Raw genomic sequence first — 18,243 nt, 5'->3', positions numbered from 1 at the left:
AGGAAAAGCTGTATTGTACCTTTGCATTTTTCTCCCAAACGAAAGACACTAGAATGAAAATGTTAAAGCCTACTGTTAGTGCTTCATCTACACGTTATAGCCCTGAATTTTCCAATGCCTAGCTCTTTGCAAAAGAGAGATATCGGCAAGGAAAAGCTGTATTGTACCTTTGCATTTTTCTCCCAAACGAAAGACACTAGAATGAAAATTTTAAAGCCTCCTATTAGTGCTTCATCTACACGTTATAGCCCTGAATTTTCCAATGCCTATCTCTTTGCAAAAGAGAGATATCGGCAAGGAAAAACTGTATTGTACCTTTGCATTTTTCTCCCAAACGAAAGACACTAGAATGAAAATTTTAAAGCCTACTGTTAGTGCTTCATCTACACGTTATAGCCCTGAATTTTCCAATGCCTAGCTCTTTGCAAAAGAGAGATATCGGCAAGGAAAAGCTGTATTGTACCTTTGCATTTTTCTCCCAAACGAAAGACACTAGAATGAAAATTTTAAAGCCTCCTGTTAGTGCTTCATCTACACGTTATAGCCCTGAATTTTCCAATGCCTATCTCTTTGCAAAAGAGAGATATCGGCAAGGAAAAGCTGTATTGTACCTTTGCATTTTTCTCCCAAACGAAGGACACTAGAATGAAAATTTTAAAGCCTCCTATTAGTGCTTCATCTACACGTTATAGCCCTGAATGTTCCAATGCCTATCTCTTTGCAAAAGAGAGATATCAGCAAGGAAAAGTGTATTGTACTTTTGCATTTTTCTCCCAAACGAAAGACACTAGAATGAAAATTTTAAAGCCTCCTGTTAGTGCTTCATCTACACGTTATAGCCCTGCATTTTCCAATGCCTATCTCTTTGCAAAAGAGAGATATCGGCAAGGAAAAGCTGCATTGTACTTTTGCATTTTTCTCCCAAACGAAAGACACTAGAATGAAAATTTTAAAGCCTCCTGTTAGTGCTTCATCTACACGTTATAGCCCTGAATTTTCCAATGCCTATCTCTTTGCAAAAGAGAGATATCGGCAAGGAAAAGCTGTATTGTACCTTTGCATTTTTCTCCCAAACGAAAGACACTAGAATGAAAATGTTAAAGCCTACTGTTAGTGCTTCATCTACACGTTATAGCCCTGAATTTTCAAATGCCTAGCTCTTTGCAAAAGAGAGATATCGGCAAGGAAAAGCTGTATTGTACCTTTGCATTTTTCTCCCAAACGAAAGACACTAGAATGAAAATTTTAAAGCCTCCTGTTAGTGCTTCATCTACACGTTATAGTCCTGAATTTTCCAATGCCTATCTCTTTGCAAAAGAGAGATATCGGCAAGGAAAAGCTGTATTGTACCTTTGCATTTTTCTCCCAAACGAAGGACACTAGAATGAAAATTTTAAAGCCTCCTATTAGTGCTTCATCTACACGTTATAGCCCTGAATTTTCCAATGCCTATCTCTTTGCAAAAGAGAGATATCGGCAAGGAAATACTGTATTGTACCTTTGCATTTTTCTCCCAAACGAAAGACACTAGAATGAAAATTTTAAAGCCTCCTGTTAGTGCTTCATCTACACGTTATAGCCCTGAATTTTCCAATGCCTGTCTCTTTGCAAAAGAGAGATATCGGCAAGGAAAAGCTGTATTGTACCTTTGCATTTTTCTCCCAAACGAAAGACACTAGAATGAAAATTTTAAAGCCTACTGTTAGTGCTTCATCTACACGTTATAGCCCTGAATTTTCCAATGCCTAGCTCTTTGCAAAAGAGAGATATCGGCAAGGAAAAGCTGTATTGTACCTTTGCATTTTTCTCCCAAACGAAGGACACTAGAATGAAAATTTTAAAGCCTACTGTTAGTGCTTCATCTACACGTAATAGCCCTGAATTTTCCAATGCCTATCTCTTTGCAAAAGAGAGATATCGGCAAGGAAATGCTTTTGCATTTTTCTCCCAAACGAAAGACACTAGAATGAAAATTTTAAAGCCTCCTGTTAGTGCTTCATCTACACGTTATAGCCCTGAATTTTCCAATGCCTATCTCTTTGCAAAAGAGAGATATCGGCAAGGAAAAGCTGCATTGTACTTTTGCATTTTTCTCCCAAACGAAAGACACTAGAATGAAAATTTTAAAGCCTCCTGTTAGTGCTTCATCTACACGTTATAGCCCTGCATTTTCCAATGCCTATCTCTTTGCAAAAGAGAGATATCGGCAAGGAAAAGCTGCATTGTACTTTTGCATTTTTCTCCCAAACGAAAGACACTAGAATGAAAATTTTAAAGCCTCCTGTTAGTGCTTCATCTACACGTAATAGCCCTGAATTTTCCAATGCCTATCTCTTTGCAAAAGAGAGATATCGGCAAGGAAATGCTGTATTGTACCTTTGCATTTTTCTCCCAAACGAAAGACACTAGAATGAAAATTTTAAAGCCTCCTGTTAGTGCTTCATCTACACGTTATAGCCCTGCATTTTCCAATGCCTATCTCTTTGCAAAAGAGAGATATCGGCAAGGAAAAGCTGCATTGTACTTTTGCATTTTTCTCCCAAACGAAAGACACTAGAATGAAAATTTTAAAGCCTCCTGTTAGTGCTTCATCTAACGTAATAGCCCTGAATTTTCCAATGCCTATCTCTTTGCAAAAGAGAGATATCGGCAAGGAAATGCTGTATTGTACCTTTGCATTTTCTCCCAAACGAAAGACACTAGAATGAAAATTTTAAAGCCTCCTGTTAGTGCTTCATCTACACGTTATAGCCCTGAATTTTCCAATGCCTAGCTCTTTGCAAAAGAGAGATATCGGCAAGGAAAAGCTGTATTGTACCTTTGCATTTTTCTCCCAAACGAAAGACACTAGAATGAAAATGTTAAAGCCTACTGTTAGTGCTTCATCTACACGTTATAGCCCTGAATTTTCCAATGCCTAGCTCTTTGCAAAAGAGAGATATCGGCAAGGAAAAGCTGTATTGTACCTTTGCATTTTTCTCCCAAACGAAAGACACTAGAATGAAAATTTTAAAGCCTCCTGTTAGTGCTTCATCTACACGTTATAGCCCTGCATTTTCCAATGCCTATCTCTTTGCAAAAGAGAGATATCGGCAAGGAAAAGCTGCATTGTACTTTTGCATTTTTCTCCCAAACGAAAGACACTAGAATGAAAATTTTAAAGCCTCCTGTTAGTGCTTCATCTACACGTTATAGCCCTGAATTTTCCAATGCCTGTCTCTTTGCAAAAGAGAGATATCGGCAAGGAAAAGCTGTATTGTACCTTTGCATTTTTCTCCCAAACGAAAGACACTAGAATGAAAATTTTAAAGCCTACTGTTAGTGCTTCATCTACACGTTATAGCCCTGAATTTTCCAATGCCTAGCTCTTTGCAAAAGAGAGATATCGGCAAGGAAAAGCTGTATTGTACCTTTGCATTTTTCTCCCAAACGAAGGACACTAGAATGAAAATTTTAAAGCCTACTGTTAGTGCTTCATCTACACGTAATAGCCCTGAATTTTCCAATGCCTATCTCTTTGCAAAAGAGAGATATCGGCAAGGAAATGCTTTTGCATTTTTCTCCCAAACGAAAGACACTAGAATAAAAATTTTAAAGCCTCCTGTTAGTGCTTCATCTACACGTTATAGCCCTGCATTTTCCAATGCCTATCTCTTTGCAAAAGAGAGATATCAGCAAGGAAAAGCTGCATTGTACTTTTGCATATTTCTCCCAAACGAAAGACACTAGAATGAAAATTTTAAAGCCTCCTGTTAGTGCTTCATCTACACGTTATAGCCCTGAATTTTCCAATGCCTATCTCTTTGCAAAAGAGAGATATCGGCAAGGAAAAGCTGCATTGTACTTTTGCATTTTTCTCCCAAACGAAAGACACTAGAATGAAAATTTTAAAGCCTCCTGTTAGTGCTTCATCTACACGTTATAGCCCTGCATTTTCCAATGCCTATCTCTTTGCAAAAGAGAGATATCGGCAAGGAAAAGCTGCATTGTACTTTTGCATTTTTCTCCCAAACGAAAGACACTAGAATGAAAATTTTAAAGCCTCCTGTTAGTGCTTCATCTACACGTTATAGCCCTGAATTTTCCAATGCCTATCTCTTTGCAAAAGAGAGATATCGGCAAGGAAATGCTGTATTGTACCTTTGCATTTTTCTCCCAAACGAAAGACACTAGAATGAAAATTTTAAAGCCTCCTGTTAGTGCTTCATCTACACGTTATAGCCCTGCATTTTCCAATGCCTATCTCTTTGCAAAAGAGAGATATCGGCAAGGAAAAGCTGCATTGTACTTTTGCATTTTTCTCCCAAACGAAAGACACTAGAATGAAAATTTTAAAGCCTCCTGTTAGTGCTTCATCTACACGTAATAGCCCTGAATTTTCCAATGCCTATCTCTTTGCAAAAGAGAGATATCGGCAAGGAAATGCTGTATTGTACCTTTGCATTTTTCTCCCAAACGAAAGACACTAGAATGAAAATTTTAAAGCCTCCTGTTAGTGCTTCATCTACACGTTATAGCCCTGCATTTTCCAATGCCTATCTCTTTGCAAAAGAGAGATATCGGCAAGGAAAAGCTGCATTGTACTTTTGCATTTTTCTCCCAAACGAAAGACACTAGAATGAAAATTTTAAAGCCTCCTGTTAGTGCTTCATCTAACGTAATAGCCCTGAATTTTCCAATGCCTATCTCTTTGCAAAAGAGAGATATCGGCAAGGAAATGCTGTATTGTACCTTTGCATTTTCTCCCAAACGAAAGACACTAGAATGAAAATTTTAAAGCCTCCTGTTAGTGCTTCATCTACACGTTATAGCCCTGAATTTTCCAATGCCTAGCTCTTTGCAAAAGAGAGATATCGGCAAGGAAAAGCTGTATTGTACCTTTGCATTTTTCTCCCAAACGAAAGACACTAGAATGAAAATGTTAAAGCCTACTGTTAGTGCTTCATCTACACGTTATAGCCCTGAATTTTCCAATGCCTAGCTCTTTGCAAAAGAGAGATATCGGCAAGGAAAAGCTGTATTGTACCTTTGCATTTTTCTCCCAAACGAAAGACACTAGAATGAAAATTTTAAAGCCTCCTGTTAGTGCTTCATCTACACGTTATAGCCCTGCATTTTCCAATGCCTATCTCTTTGCAAAAGAGAGATATCGGCAAGGAAAAGCTGCATTGTACTTTTGCATTTTTCTCCCAAACGAAAGACACTAGAATGAAAATTTTAAAGCCTCCTGTTAGTGCTTCATCTACACGTAATAGCCCTGAATTTTCCAATGCCTATCTCTTTGCAAAAGAGAGATATCGGCAAGGAAATGCTGTATTGTACCTTTGCATTTTTCTCCCAAACGAAAGACACTAGAATGAAAATTTTAAAGCCTCCTGTTAGTGCTTCATCTACACGTTATAGCCCTGCATTTTCCAATGCCTATCTCTTTGCAAAAGAGAGATATCGACAAGGAAAAACTGTATTGTACCTTTGCATTTTTCTCCCAAACGAAAGACACTAGAATGAAAATTTTAAAGCCTCCTGTTAGTGCTTCATCTACACGTTATAGCCCTGAATTTTCCAATGCCTATCTCTTTGCAAAAGAGAGATATCGGCAAGGAAATGCTGTATTGTACCTTTGCATTTTTCTCCCAAACGAAAGACACTAGAATGAAAATTTTAAAGCCTCCTGTTAGTGCTTCATCTACACGTTATAGCCCTGCATTTTCCAATGCCTATCTCTTTGCAAAAGAGAGATATCGGCAAGGAAAAGCTGCATTGTACTTTTGCATTTTTCTCCCAAACGAAAGACACTAGAATGAAAATTTTAAAGCCTCCTGTTAGTGCTTCATCTACACGTAATAGCCCTGAATTTTCCAATGCCTATCTCTTTGCAAAAGAGAGATATCGGCAAGGAAATGCTGTATTGTACCTTTGCATTTTTCTCCCAAACGAAAGACACTAGAATGAAAATTTTAAAGCCTCCTGTTAGTGCTTCATCTACACGTTATAGCCCTGCATTTTCCAATGCCTAGCTCTTTGCAAAAGAGAGATATCGGCAAGGAAAAGCTGTATTGTACCTTTGCATTTTTCTCCCAAACGAAAGACACTAGAATGAAAATGTTAAAGCCTACTGTTAGTGCTTCATCTACACGTTATAGCCCTGAATTTTCCAATGCCTAGCTCTTTGCAAAAGAGAGATATCGGCAAGGAAAAGCTGTATTGTACCTTTGCATTTTTCTCCCAAACGAAAGACACTAGAATGAAAATTTTAAAGCCTACTGTTAGTGCTTCATCTACACGTTATAGCCCTGAATTTTCCAATGCCTAGCTCTTTGCAAAAGAGAGATATCGGCAAGGAAAAGCTGTATTGTACCTTTGCATTTTTCTCCCAAACGAAAGACACTAGAATGAAAATTTTAAAGCCTCCTGTTAGTGCTTCATCTACACGTTATAGTCCTGAATTTTCCAATGCCTATCTCTTTGCAAAAGAGAGAGATCGGCAAGGAAAAGCTGTATTGTACCTTTGCATTTTTCTCCCAAACGAAGGACACTAGAATGAAAATTTTAAAGCCTCCTATTAGTGCTTCATCTACACGTTATAGCCCTGAATTTTCCAATGCCTATCTCTTTGCAAAAGAGAGATATCGGCAAGGAAATACTGTATTGTACCTTTGCCTTTTTCTCCCAAACGAAAGACACTAGAATGAAAATTTTAAAGCCTCCTGTTAGTGCTTCATCTACACGTTATAGCCCTGAATTTTCCAATGCCTATCTCTTTGCAAAAGAGAGATATCGGCAAGGAAAAGCTGTATTGTACCTTTGCATTTTTCTCCCAAACGAAAGACACTAGAATGAAAATTTTAAAGCCTACTGTTAGTGCTTCATCTACACGTTATAGCCCTGAATTTTCCAATGCCTAGCTCTTTGCAAAAGAGAGATATCGGCAAGGAAAAGCTGTATTGTACCTTTGCATTTTTCTCCCAAACGAAAGACACTAGAATGAAAATTTTAAAGCCTCCTGTTAGTGCTTCATCTACACGTTATAGCCCTGAATTTTCCAATGCCTATCTCTTTGCAAAAGAGAGATATCGGCAAGGAAAAGCTGTATTGTACCTTTGCATTTTTCTCCCAAACGAAGGACACTAGAATGAAAATTTTAAAGCCTCCTGTTAGTGCTTCATCTACACGTAATAGCCCTGAATTTTCCAATGCCTATCTCTTTGCAAAAGAGAGATATCGGCAAGGAAAAGCTGCATTGTACTTTTGCATATTTCTCCCAAACGAAAGACACTAGAATGAAAATTTTAAAGCCTCCTGTTAGTGCTTCATCTACACGTTATAGCCCTGAATTTTCCAATACCTATCTCTTTGCAAAAGAGAGATATCGGCAAGGAAAAGCTGTATTGTACCTTTGCATTTTTCTCCCAAACGAAAGACACTAGAATGAAAATTTTAAAGCCTCCTGTTAGTGCTTCATCTACACGTTATAGCCCTGAATTTTCCAATGCCTATCTCTTTGCAAAAGAGAGATATCGGCAAGGAAAAGCTGCATTGTACTTTTGCATTTTTCTCCCAAACGAAAGACACTAGAATGAAAATTTTAAAGCCTCCTGTTAGTGCTTCATCTACACGTAATAGCCCTGAATTTTCCAATGCCTATCTCTTTGCAAAAGAGAGATATCGGCAAGGAAATGCTGTATTGTACCTTTGCATTTTTCTCCCAAACGAAAGACACTAGAATGAAAATTTTAAAGCCTCCTGTTAGTGCTTCATCTACACGTTATAGCCCTGAATTTTCCAATGCCTAGCTCTTTGCAAAAGAGAGATATCGACAAGGAAAAACTGTATTGTACCTTTGCATTTTTCTCCCAAACGAAAGACACTAGAATGAAAATTTTAAAGCCTCCTGTTAGTGCTTCATCTACACGTTATAGCCCTGAATTTTCCAATGCCTATCTCTTTGCAAAAGAGAGATATCGGCAAGGAAATGCTGTATTGTACCTTTGCATTTTTCTCCCAAACGAAAGACACTAGAATGAAAATTTTAAAGCCTCCTGTTAGTGCTTCATCTACACGTTATAGCCCTGCATTTTCCAATGCCTATCTCTTTGCAAAAGAGAGATATCGGCAAGGAAAAGCTGCATTGTACTTTTGCATTTTTCTCCCAAACGAAAGACACTAGAATGAAAATTTTAAAGCCTCCTGTTAGTGCTTCATCTACACGTAATAGCCCTGAATTTTCCAATGCCTATCTCTTTGCAAAAGAGAGATATCGGCAAGGAAATGCTGTATTGTACCTTTGCATTTTTCTCCCAAACGAAAGACACTAGAATGAAAATTTTAAAGCCTCCTGTTAGTGCTTCATCTACACGTTATAGCCCTGCATTTTCCAATGCCTAGCTCTTTGCAAAAGAGAGATATCGGCAAGGAAAAGCTGTATTGTACCTTTGCATTTTTCTCCCAAACGAAAGACACTAGAATGAAAATGTTAAAGCCTACTGTTAGTGCTTCATCTACACGTTATAGCCCTGAATTTTCCAATGCCTAGCTCTTTGCAAAAGAGAGATATCGGCAAGGAAAAGCTGTATTGTACCTTTGCATTTTTCTCCCAAACGAAAGACACTAGAATGAAAATTTTAAAGCCTCCTGTTAGTGCTTCATCTACACGTTATAGTCCTGAATTTTCCAATGCCTATCTCTTTGCAAAAGAGAGAGATCGGCAAGGAAAAGCTGTATTGTACCTTTGCATTTTTCTCCCAAACGAAGGACACTAGAATGAAAATTTTAAAGCCTCCTATTAGTGCTTCATCTACACGTTATAGCCCTGAATTTTCCAATGCCTATCTCTTTGCAAAAGAGAGATATCGGCAAGGAAATACTGTATTGTACCTTTGCCTTTTTCTCCCAAACGAAAGACACTAGAATGAAAATTTTAAAGCCTCCTGTTAGTGCTTCATCTACACGTTATAGCCCTGAATTTTCCAATGCCTATCTCTTTGCAAAAGAGAGATATCGGCAAGGAAAAGCTGTATTGTACCTTTGCATTTTTCTCCCAAACGAAAGACACTAGAATGAAAATTTTAAAGCCTACTGTTAGTGCTTCATCTACACGTTATAGCCCTGAATTTTCCAATGCCTAGCTCTTTGCAAAAGAGAGATATCGGCAAGGAAAAGCTGTATTGTACCTTTGCATTTTTCTCCCAAACGAAAGACACTAGAATGAAAATTTTAAAGCCTCCTGTTAGTGCTTCATCTACACGTTATAGCCCTGAATTTTCCAATGCCTATCTCTTTGCAAAAGAGAGATATCGGCAAGGAAAAGCTGTATTGTACCTTTGCATTTTTCTCCCAAACGAAGGACACTAGAATGAAAATTTTAAAGCCTCCTGTTAGTGCTTCATCTACACGTAATAGCCCTGAATTTTCCAATGCCTATCTCTTTGCAAAAGAGAGATATCGGCAAGGAAAAGCTGCATTGTACTTTTGCATATTTCTCCCAAACGAAAGACACTAGAATGAAAATTTTAAAGCCTCCTGTTAGTGCTTCATCTACACGTTATAGCCCTGAATTTTCCAATACCTATCTCTTTGCAAAAGAGAGATATCGGCAAGGAAAAGCTGTATTGTACCTTTGCATTTTTCTCCCAAACGAAAGACACTAGAATGAAAATTTTAAAGCCTCCTGTTAGTGCTTCATCTACACGTTATAGCCCTGAATTTTCCAATGCCTATCTCTTTGCAAAAGAGAGATATCGGCAAGGAAAAGCTGCATTGTAATTTTGCATTTTTCTCCCAAACGAAAGACACTAGAATGAAAATGTTAAAGCCTCCTGTTAGTGCTTCATCTACACGTTATAGCCCTGCATTTTCCAATGCCTATCTCTTTGCAAAAGAGAGATATCGGCAAGGAAATGCTGTATTGTACCTTTGCATTTTTCTCCCAAACGAAAGACACTAGAATGAAAATTTTAAAGCCTCCTGTTAGTGCTTCATCTACACGTTATAGCCCTGCATTTTCCAATGCCTAGCTCTTTGCAAAAGAGAGATATCGGCAAGGAAAAGCTGTATTGTACCTTTGCATTTTTCTCCCAAACGAAAGACACTAGAATGAAAATGTTAAAGCCTACTGTTAGTGCTTCATCTACACGTTATAGCCCTGAATTTTCCAATGCCTAGCTCTTTGCAAAAGAGAGATATCGGCAAGGAAAAGCTGTATTGTACCTTTGCATTTTTCTCCCAAACGAAAGACACTAGAATGAAAATTTTAAAGCCTACTGTTAGTGCTTCATCTACACGTTATAGCCCTGAATTTTCCAATGCCTAGCTCTTTGCAAAAGAGAGATATCGGCAAGGAAAAGCTGTATTGTACCTTTGCATTTTTCTCCCAAACGAAAGACACTAGAATGAAAATTTTAAAGCCTCCTGTTAGTGCTTCATCTACACGTTATAGCCCTGAATTTTCCAATGCCTATCTCTTTGCAAAAGAGAGATATCGGCAAGGAAAAGCTGCATTGTAATTTTGCATTTTTCTCCCAAACGAAAGACACTAGAATGAAAATGTTAAAGCCTCCTGTTAGTGCTTCATCTACACGTAATAGCCCTGAATTTTCCAATGCCTATCTCTTTGCAAAAGAGAGATATCGGCAAGGAAATGCTGTATTGTACCTTTGCATTTTTCTCCCAAACGAAAGACACTAGAATGAAAATTTTAAAGCCTCCTGTTAGTGCTTCATCTACACGTTATAGCCCTGCATTTTCCAATGCCTAGCTCTTTGCAAAAGAGAGATATCGGCAAGGAAAAGCTGTATTGTACCTTTGCATTTTTCTCCCAAACGAAAGACACTAGAATGAAAATGTTAAAGCCTACTGTTAGTGCTTCATCTACACGTTATAGCCCTGAATTTTCCAATGCCTAGCTCTTTGCAAAAGAGAGATATCGGCAAGGAAAAGCTGTATTGTACCTTTGCATTTTTCTCCCAAACGAAAGACACTAGAATGAAAATTTTAAAGCCTACTGTTAGTGCTTCATCTACACGTTATAGCCCTGAATTTTCCAATGCCTAGCTCTTTGCAAAAGAGAGATATCGGCAAGGAAAAGCTGTATTGTACCTTTGCATTTTTCTCCCAAACGAAAGACACTAGAATGAAAATTTTAAAGCCTCCCGTTAGTGCTTCATCTACACGTTATAGTCCTGAATTTTCCAATGCCTATCTCTTTGCAAAAGAGAGATATCGGCAAGGAAAAGCTGTATTGTACCTTTGCATTTTTCTCCCAAACGAAGGACACTAGAATGAAAATTTTAAAGCCTCCTATTAGTGCTTCATCTACACGTTATAGCCCTGAATTTTCCAATGCCTATCTCTTTGCAAAAGAGAGATATCGGCAAGGAAATACTGTATTGTACCTTTGCCTTTTTCTCCCAAACGAAAGACACTAGAATGAAAATTTTAAAGCCTCCTGTTAGTGCTTCATCTACACGTTATAGCCCTGAATTTTCCAATGCCTATCTCTTTGCAAAAGAGAGATATCGGCAAGGAAAAGCTGTATTGTACCTTTGCATTTTTCTCCCAAACGAAAGACACTAGAATGAAAATTTTAAAGCCTACTGTTAGTGCTTCATCTACACGTTATAGCCCTGAATTTTCCAATGCCTAGCTCTTTGCAAAAGAGAGATATCGGCAAGGAAAAGCTGTATTGTACCTTTGCATTTTTCTCCCAAACGAAAGACACTAGAATGAAAATTTTAAAGCCTCCTGTTAGTGCTTCATCTACACGTTATAGCCCTGAATTTTCCAATGCCTATCTCTTTGCAAAAGAGAGATATCGGCAAGGAAAAGCTGTATTGTACCTTTGCATTTTTCTCCCAAACGAAGGACACTAGAATGAAAATTTTAAAGCCTCCTGTTAGTGCTTCATCTACACGTAATAGCCCTGAATTTTCCAATGCCTATCTCTTTGCAAAAGAGAGATATCGGCAAGGAAAAGCTGCATTGTACTTTTGCATATTTCTCCCAAACGAAAGACACTAGAATGAAAATTTTAAAGCCTCCTGTTAGTGCTTCATCTACACGTTATAGCCCTGAATTTTCCAATACCTATCTCTTTGCAAAAGAGAGATATCGGCAAGGAAAAGCTGTATTGTACCTTTGCATTTTTCTCCCAAACGAAAGACACTAGAATGAAAATTTGAAAGCCTCCTGTTAGTGCTTCATCTACACGTTATAGCCCTGAATTTTCCAATGCCTATCTCTTTGCAAAAGAGAGATATCGGCAAGGAAAAGCTGCATTGTAATTTTGCATTTTTCTCCCAAACGAAAGACACTAGAATGAAAATGTTAAAGCCTCCTGTTAGTGCTTCATCTACACGTTATAGCCCTGCATTTTCCAATGCCTATCTCTTTGCAAAAGAGAGATATCGGCAAGGAAAAGCTGCATTGTACTTTTGCATTTTTCTCCCAAACGAAAGACACTAGAATGAAAATTTTAAAGCCTCCTGTTAGTGCTTCATCTACACGTTATAGCCCTGAATTTTCCAATGCCTATTTCTTTGCAAAAGAGAGATATCGGCAAGGAAATGCTGTATTGTACCTTTGCATTTTTCTCCCAAACGAAAGACACTAGAATGAAAATTTTAAAGCCTCCTGTTAGTGCTTCATCTACACGTTATAGCCCTGAATTTTCCAATGCCTAGCTCTTTGCAAAAGAGAGATATCGGCAAGGAAAAGCTGTATTGTACCTTTGCATTTTTCTCCCAAACGAAAGACACTAGAATGAAAATTTTAAAGCCTCCTGTTAGTGCTTCATCTACACGTTATAGCCCTGAATTTTCCAATGCCTATCTCTTTGCAAAAGAGAGATATCGGCAAGGAAAAGCTGTATTGTACCTTTGCATTTTTCTCCCAAACGAAGGACACTAGAATGAAAATTTTAAAGCCTCCTATTAGTGCTTCATCTACACGTTATAGCCCAGAATTTTCCAATGCCTATCTCTTTGCAAAAGAGAGATATCGGCAAGGAAAAGTGTATTGTACCTTTGCATTTTTCTCCCAAACGAAAGACACTAGAATGAAAATTTTAAAGCCTCCTGTTAGTGCTTCATCTACACGTTATAGCCCTGCATTTTCCAATGCCTATCTCTTTGCAAAAGAGAGATATCGGCAAGGAAAAGCTGCATTGTACTTTTGCATTTTTCTCCCAAACGAAAGACACTAGAATGAAAATTTTAAAGCCTCCTGTTAGTGCTTCATCTACACGTTATAGCCCTGAAATTTCCAATGCCTATCTCTTTGCAAAAGAGAGATATCGGCAAGGAAAAGCTGTATTGTACCTTTGCATTTTTCTCCCAAACGAAAGACACTAGAATGAAAATGTTAAAGCCTACTGTTAGTGCTTCATCTACACGTTATAGCCCTGAATTTTCCAATGCCTAGCTCTTTGCAAAAGAGAGATATCGGCAAGGAAAAGCTGTATTGTACCTTTGCATTTTTCTCCCAAACGAAAGACACTAGAATGAAAATTTTAAAGCCTCCTGTTAGTGCTACATCTACACGTTATAGCCCTGAATTTTCCAATGCCTAGCTCTTTGCAAAAGAGAGATATCGGCAAGGAAAAGCTGTATTGTACCTTTGCATTTTTCTCCCAAACGAAGGACACTAGAATGAAAATTTTAAAGCCTCCTATTAGTGCTTCATCTACACGTTATAGCCCTGAATTTTCCAATGCCTATCTCTTTGCAAAAGAGAGATATCGGCAAGGAAAAACTGTATTGTACCTTTGCATTTTTCTCCCAAACGAAAGACACTAGAATGAAAATTTTAAAGCCTACAGTTAGTGCTTCATCTACACGTTATAGCCCTGAATTTTCCAATGCCTAGCTCTTTGCAAAAGAGAGATATCGGCAAGGAAAAGCTGTATTGTACCTTTGCATTTTTCTCCCAAACGAAAGACACTAGAATGCAAATTTTAAAGCCTCCTGTTAGTGCTTCATCTACACGTTATAGCCCTGAATTTTCCAATGCCTATCTCTTTGCAAAAGAGAGATATCGGCAAGGAAAAGCTGTATTGTACCTTTGCATTTTTCTCCCAAACGAAGGACACTAGAATTAAAATTTTAAAGCCTCCTATTAGTGCTTCATCTACACGTTATAGCCCTGAATTTTCCAATGCCTATCTCTTTGCAAAAGAGAGATATCAGCAAGGAAAAGTGTATTGTACTTTTGCATTTTTCTCCCAAACGAAAGACACTAGAATGAAAATTTTAAAGCCTCCTGTTAGTGCTTCATCTACACGTTATAGCCCTGCATTTTCCAATGCCTATCTCTTTGCAAAAGAGAGATATCGGCAAGGAAAAGCTGCATTGTACTTTTGCATTTTTCTCCCAAACGAAAGACACTAGAATGAAAATTTTAAAGCCTCCTGTTAGTGCTTCATCTACACGTTATAGCCCTGAAATTTCCAATGCCTATCTCTTTGCAAAAGAGAGATATCGGCAAGGAAAAACTGTATTGTACCTTTGCATTTTTCTCCCAAACGAAAGACACTAGAATGAAAATTTTAAAGCCTCCTGTTAGTGCTTCATCTACACGTTATAGCCCTGAATTTTCCAATGCCTATCTCTTTGCAAAAGAGAGATATCGGCAAGGAAAAGCTGCATTGTAATTTTGCATTTTTCTCCCAAACGAAAGACACTAGAATGAAAATTTTAAAGCCTCCTGTTAGTGCTTCATCTACACGTTATAGCCCTGCATTTTCCAATGCCTATCTCTTTGCAAAAGAGAGATATCGGCAAGGAAAAGCTGCATTGTACTTTTGCATTTTTCTCCCAAACGAAAGACACTAGAATGAAAATTTTAAAGCCTCCTGTTAGTGCTTCATCTACACGTTATAGCCCTGAATTTTCCAATGCCTATTTCTTTGCAAAAGAGAGATATCGGCAAGGAAATGCTGTATTGTACCTTTGCATTTTTCTCCCAAACGAAAGACACTAGAATGAAAATTTTAAAGCCTCCTGTTAGTGCTTCATCTACACGTTATAGCCCTGAATTTTCCAATGCCTAGCTCTTTGCAAAAGAGAGATATCGGCAAGGAAAAGCTGTATTGTACCTTTGCATTTTTCTCCCAAACGAAAGACACTAGAATGAAAATTTTAAAGCCTCCTGTTAGTGCTTCATCTACACGTTATAGCCCTGAATTTTCCAATGCCTATCTCTTTGCAAAAGAGAGATATCGGCAAGGAAAAGCTGTATTGTACCTTTGCATTTTTCTCCCAAACGAAGGACACTAGAATGAAAATTTTAAAGCCTCCTATTAGTGCTTCATCTACACGTTATAGCCCAGAATTTTCCAATGCCTATCTCTTTGCAAAAGAGAGATATCGGCAAGGAAAAGTGTATTGTACCTTTGCATTTTTCTCCCAAACGAAAGACACTAGAATGAAAATTTTAAAGCCTCCTGTTAGTGCTTCATCTACACGTTATAGCCCTGCATTTTCCAATGCCTATCTCTTTGCAAAAGAGAGATATCGGCAAGGAAAAGCTGCATTGTACTTTTGCATTTTTCTCCCAAACGAAAGACACTAGAATGAAAATTTTAAAGCCTCCTGTTAGTGCTTCATCTACACGTTATAGCCCTGAAATTTCCAATGCCTATCTCTTTGCAAAAGAGAGATATCGGCAAGGAAAAGCTGTATTGTACCTTTGCATTTTTCTCCCAAACGAAAGACACTAGAATGAAAATGTTAAAGCCTACTGTTAGTGCTTCATCTACACGTTATAGCCCTGAATTTTCCAATGCCTAGCTCTTTGCAAAAGAGAGATATCGGCAAGGAAAAGCTGTATTGTACCTTTGCATTTTTCTCCCAAACGAAAGACACTAGAATGAAAATTTTAAAGCCTCCTGTTAGTGCTACATCTACACGTTATAGCCCTGAATTTTCCAATGCCTAGCTCTTTGCAAAAGAGAGATATCGGCAAGGAAAAGCTGTATTGTACCTTTGCATTTTTCTCCCAAACGAAGGACACTAGAATGAAAATTTTAAAGCCTCCTATTAGTGCTTCATCTACACGTTATAGCCCTGAATTTTCCAATGCCTATCTCTTTGCAAAAGAGAGATATCGGCAAGGAAAAACTGTATTGTACCTTTGCATTTTTCTCCCAAACGAAAGACACTAGAATGAAAATTTTAAAGCCTACAGTTAGTGCTTCATCTACACGTTATAGCCCTGAATTTTCCAATGCCTAGCTCTTTGCAAAAGAGAGATATCGGCAAGGAAAAGCTGTATTGTACCTTTGCATTTTTCTCCCAAACGAAAGACACTAGAATGAAAATTTTAAAGCCTCCTGTTAGTGCTTCATCTACACGTTATAGCCCTGAATTTTCCAATGCCTATCTCTTTGCAAAAGAGAGATATCGGCAAGGAAAAGCTGTATTGTACCTTTGCATTTTTCTCCCAAACGAAGGACACTAGAATTAAAATTTTAAAGCCTCCTATTAGTGCTTCATCTACACGTTATAGCCCTGAATTTTCCAATGCCTATCTCTTTGCAAAAGAGAGATATCAGCAAGGAAAAGTGTATTGTACTTTTGCATTTTTCTCCCAAACGAAAGACACTAGAATGAAAATTTTAAAGCCTCCTGTTAGTGCTTCATCTACACGTTATAGCCCTGCATTTTCCAATGCCTATCTCTTTGCAAAAGAGAGATATCGGCAAGGAAAAGCTGCATTGTACTTTTGCATTTTTCTCCCAAACGAAAGACACTAGAATGAAAATTTTAAAGCCTCCTGTTAGTGCTTCATCTACACGTTATAGCCCTGAAATTTCCAATGCCTATCTCTTTGCAAAAGAGAGATATCGGCAAGGAAAAACTGTATTGTACCTTTGCATTTTTCTCCCAAACGAAAGACACTAGAATGAAAATGTTAAAGCCTACTGTTAGTGCTTCATCTACACGTTATAGCCCTGAATTTTCCAATGCCTAGCTCTTTGCAAAAGAGAGATATCGGCAAGGAAAAGCTGTATTGTACCTTTGCATTTTTCTCCCAAACGAAAGACACTAGAATGAAAATTTTAAAGCCTCCTGTTAGTGCTTCATCTACACGTTATAGCCCTGAATTTTCCAATGCCTAGCTCTTTGCAAAAGAGAGATATCGGCAAGGAAAAGCTGTATTGTACCTTTGCATTTTTCTCCCAAACGAAGGACACTAGAATGAAAATTTTAAAGCCTCCTATTAGTGCTTCATCTACACGTTATAGCCCTGAATTTTCCAATGCCTATCTCTTTGCAAAAGAGAGATATCGGCAAGGAAAAACTGTATTGTACCTTTGCATTTTTCTCCCAAACGAAAGACACTAGAATGAAAATTTTAAAGCCTACAGTTAGTGCTTCATCTACACGTTATAGCCCTGAATTTTCCAATGCCTAGCTCTTTGCAAAAGAGAGATATCGGCAAGGAAAAGCTGTATTGTACCTTTGCATTTTTCTCCCATACGAAAGACACTAGAATGAAAATTTTAAAGCCTCCTGTTAGTGCTTCATCTAGACGTTATAGCCCTGAATTTTCCAATGCCTATCTCTTTGCAAAAGAGAGATATCGGCAAGGAAAAGCTGTATTGTACCTTTGCATTTTTCTCCCAAACGAAGGACACTAGAATTAAAATTTTAAAGCCTCCTATTAGTGCTTCATCTACACGTTATAGCCCTGAATTTTCCAATGCCTATCTCTTTGCAAAAGAGAGATATCAGCAAGGAAAAGTGTATTGTACTTTTGCATTTTTCTCCCAAACGAAAGACACTAGAATGAAAATTTTAAAGCCACCTGTTAGTGCTTCATCTACACGTTATAGCCCTGCATTTTCCAATGCCTATCTCTTTGCAAAAGAGAGATATCGGCGAGGAAAAGCTGCATTGTACTTTTGCATTTTTCTCCCAAACGAAAGACACTAGAATGAAAATTTTAAAGCCTCCTGTTAGTGCTTCATCTACACGTTATAGCCCTGAATTTTCCAATGCCTATCTCTTTGCAAAAGAGAGATATCGGCAAGGAAAAGCTGTATTGTACCTTTGCATTTTTCTCCCAAACGAAAGACACTAGAATGAAAATGTTAAAGCCTACTGTTAGTGCTTCATCTACACGTTATAGCCCTGAATTTTCCAATGCCTAGCTCTTTGCAAAAGAGAGATATCGGCAAGGAAAAGCTGCATTGTACTTTTGCATTTTTCTCCCAAACGAAAGACACTAGAATGAAAATTTTAAAGC

The sequence above is a fragment of the Pseudophryne corroboree genome, unplaced genomic scaffold (genome assembly GCF_028390025.1).
Source record: "Pseudophryne corroboree isolate aPseCor3 unplaced genomic scaffold, aPseCor3.hap2 scaffold_294, whole genome shotgun sequence".
Lineage (NCBI taxonomy): Eukaryota > Metazoa > Chordata > Amphibia > Anura > Myobatrachidae > Pseudophryne > Pseudophryne corroboree.
The sequence above is the reverse complement of the archived record's forward strand: the minus strand, read 5'-3'. Positions refer to the sequence as shown.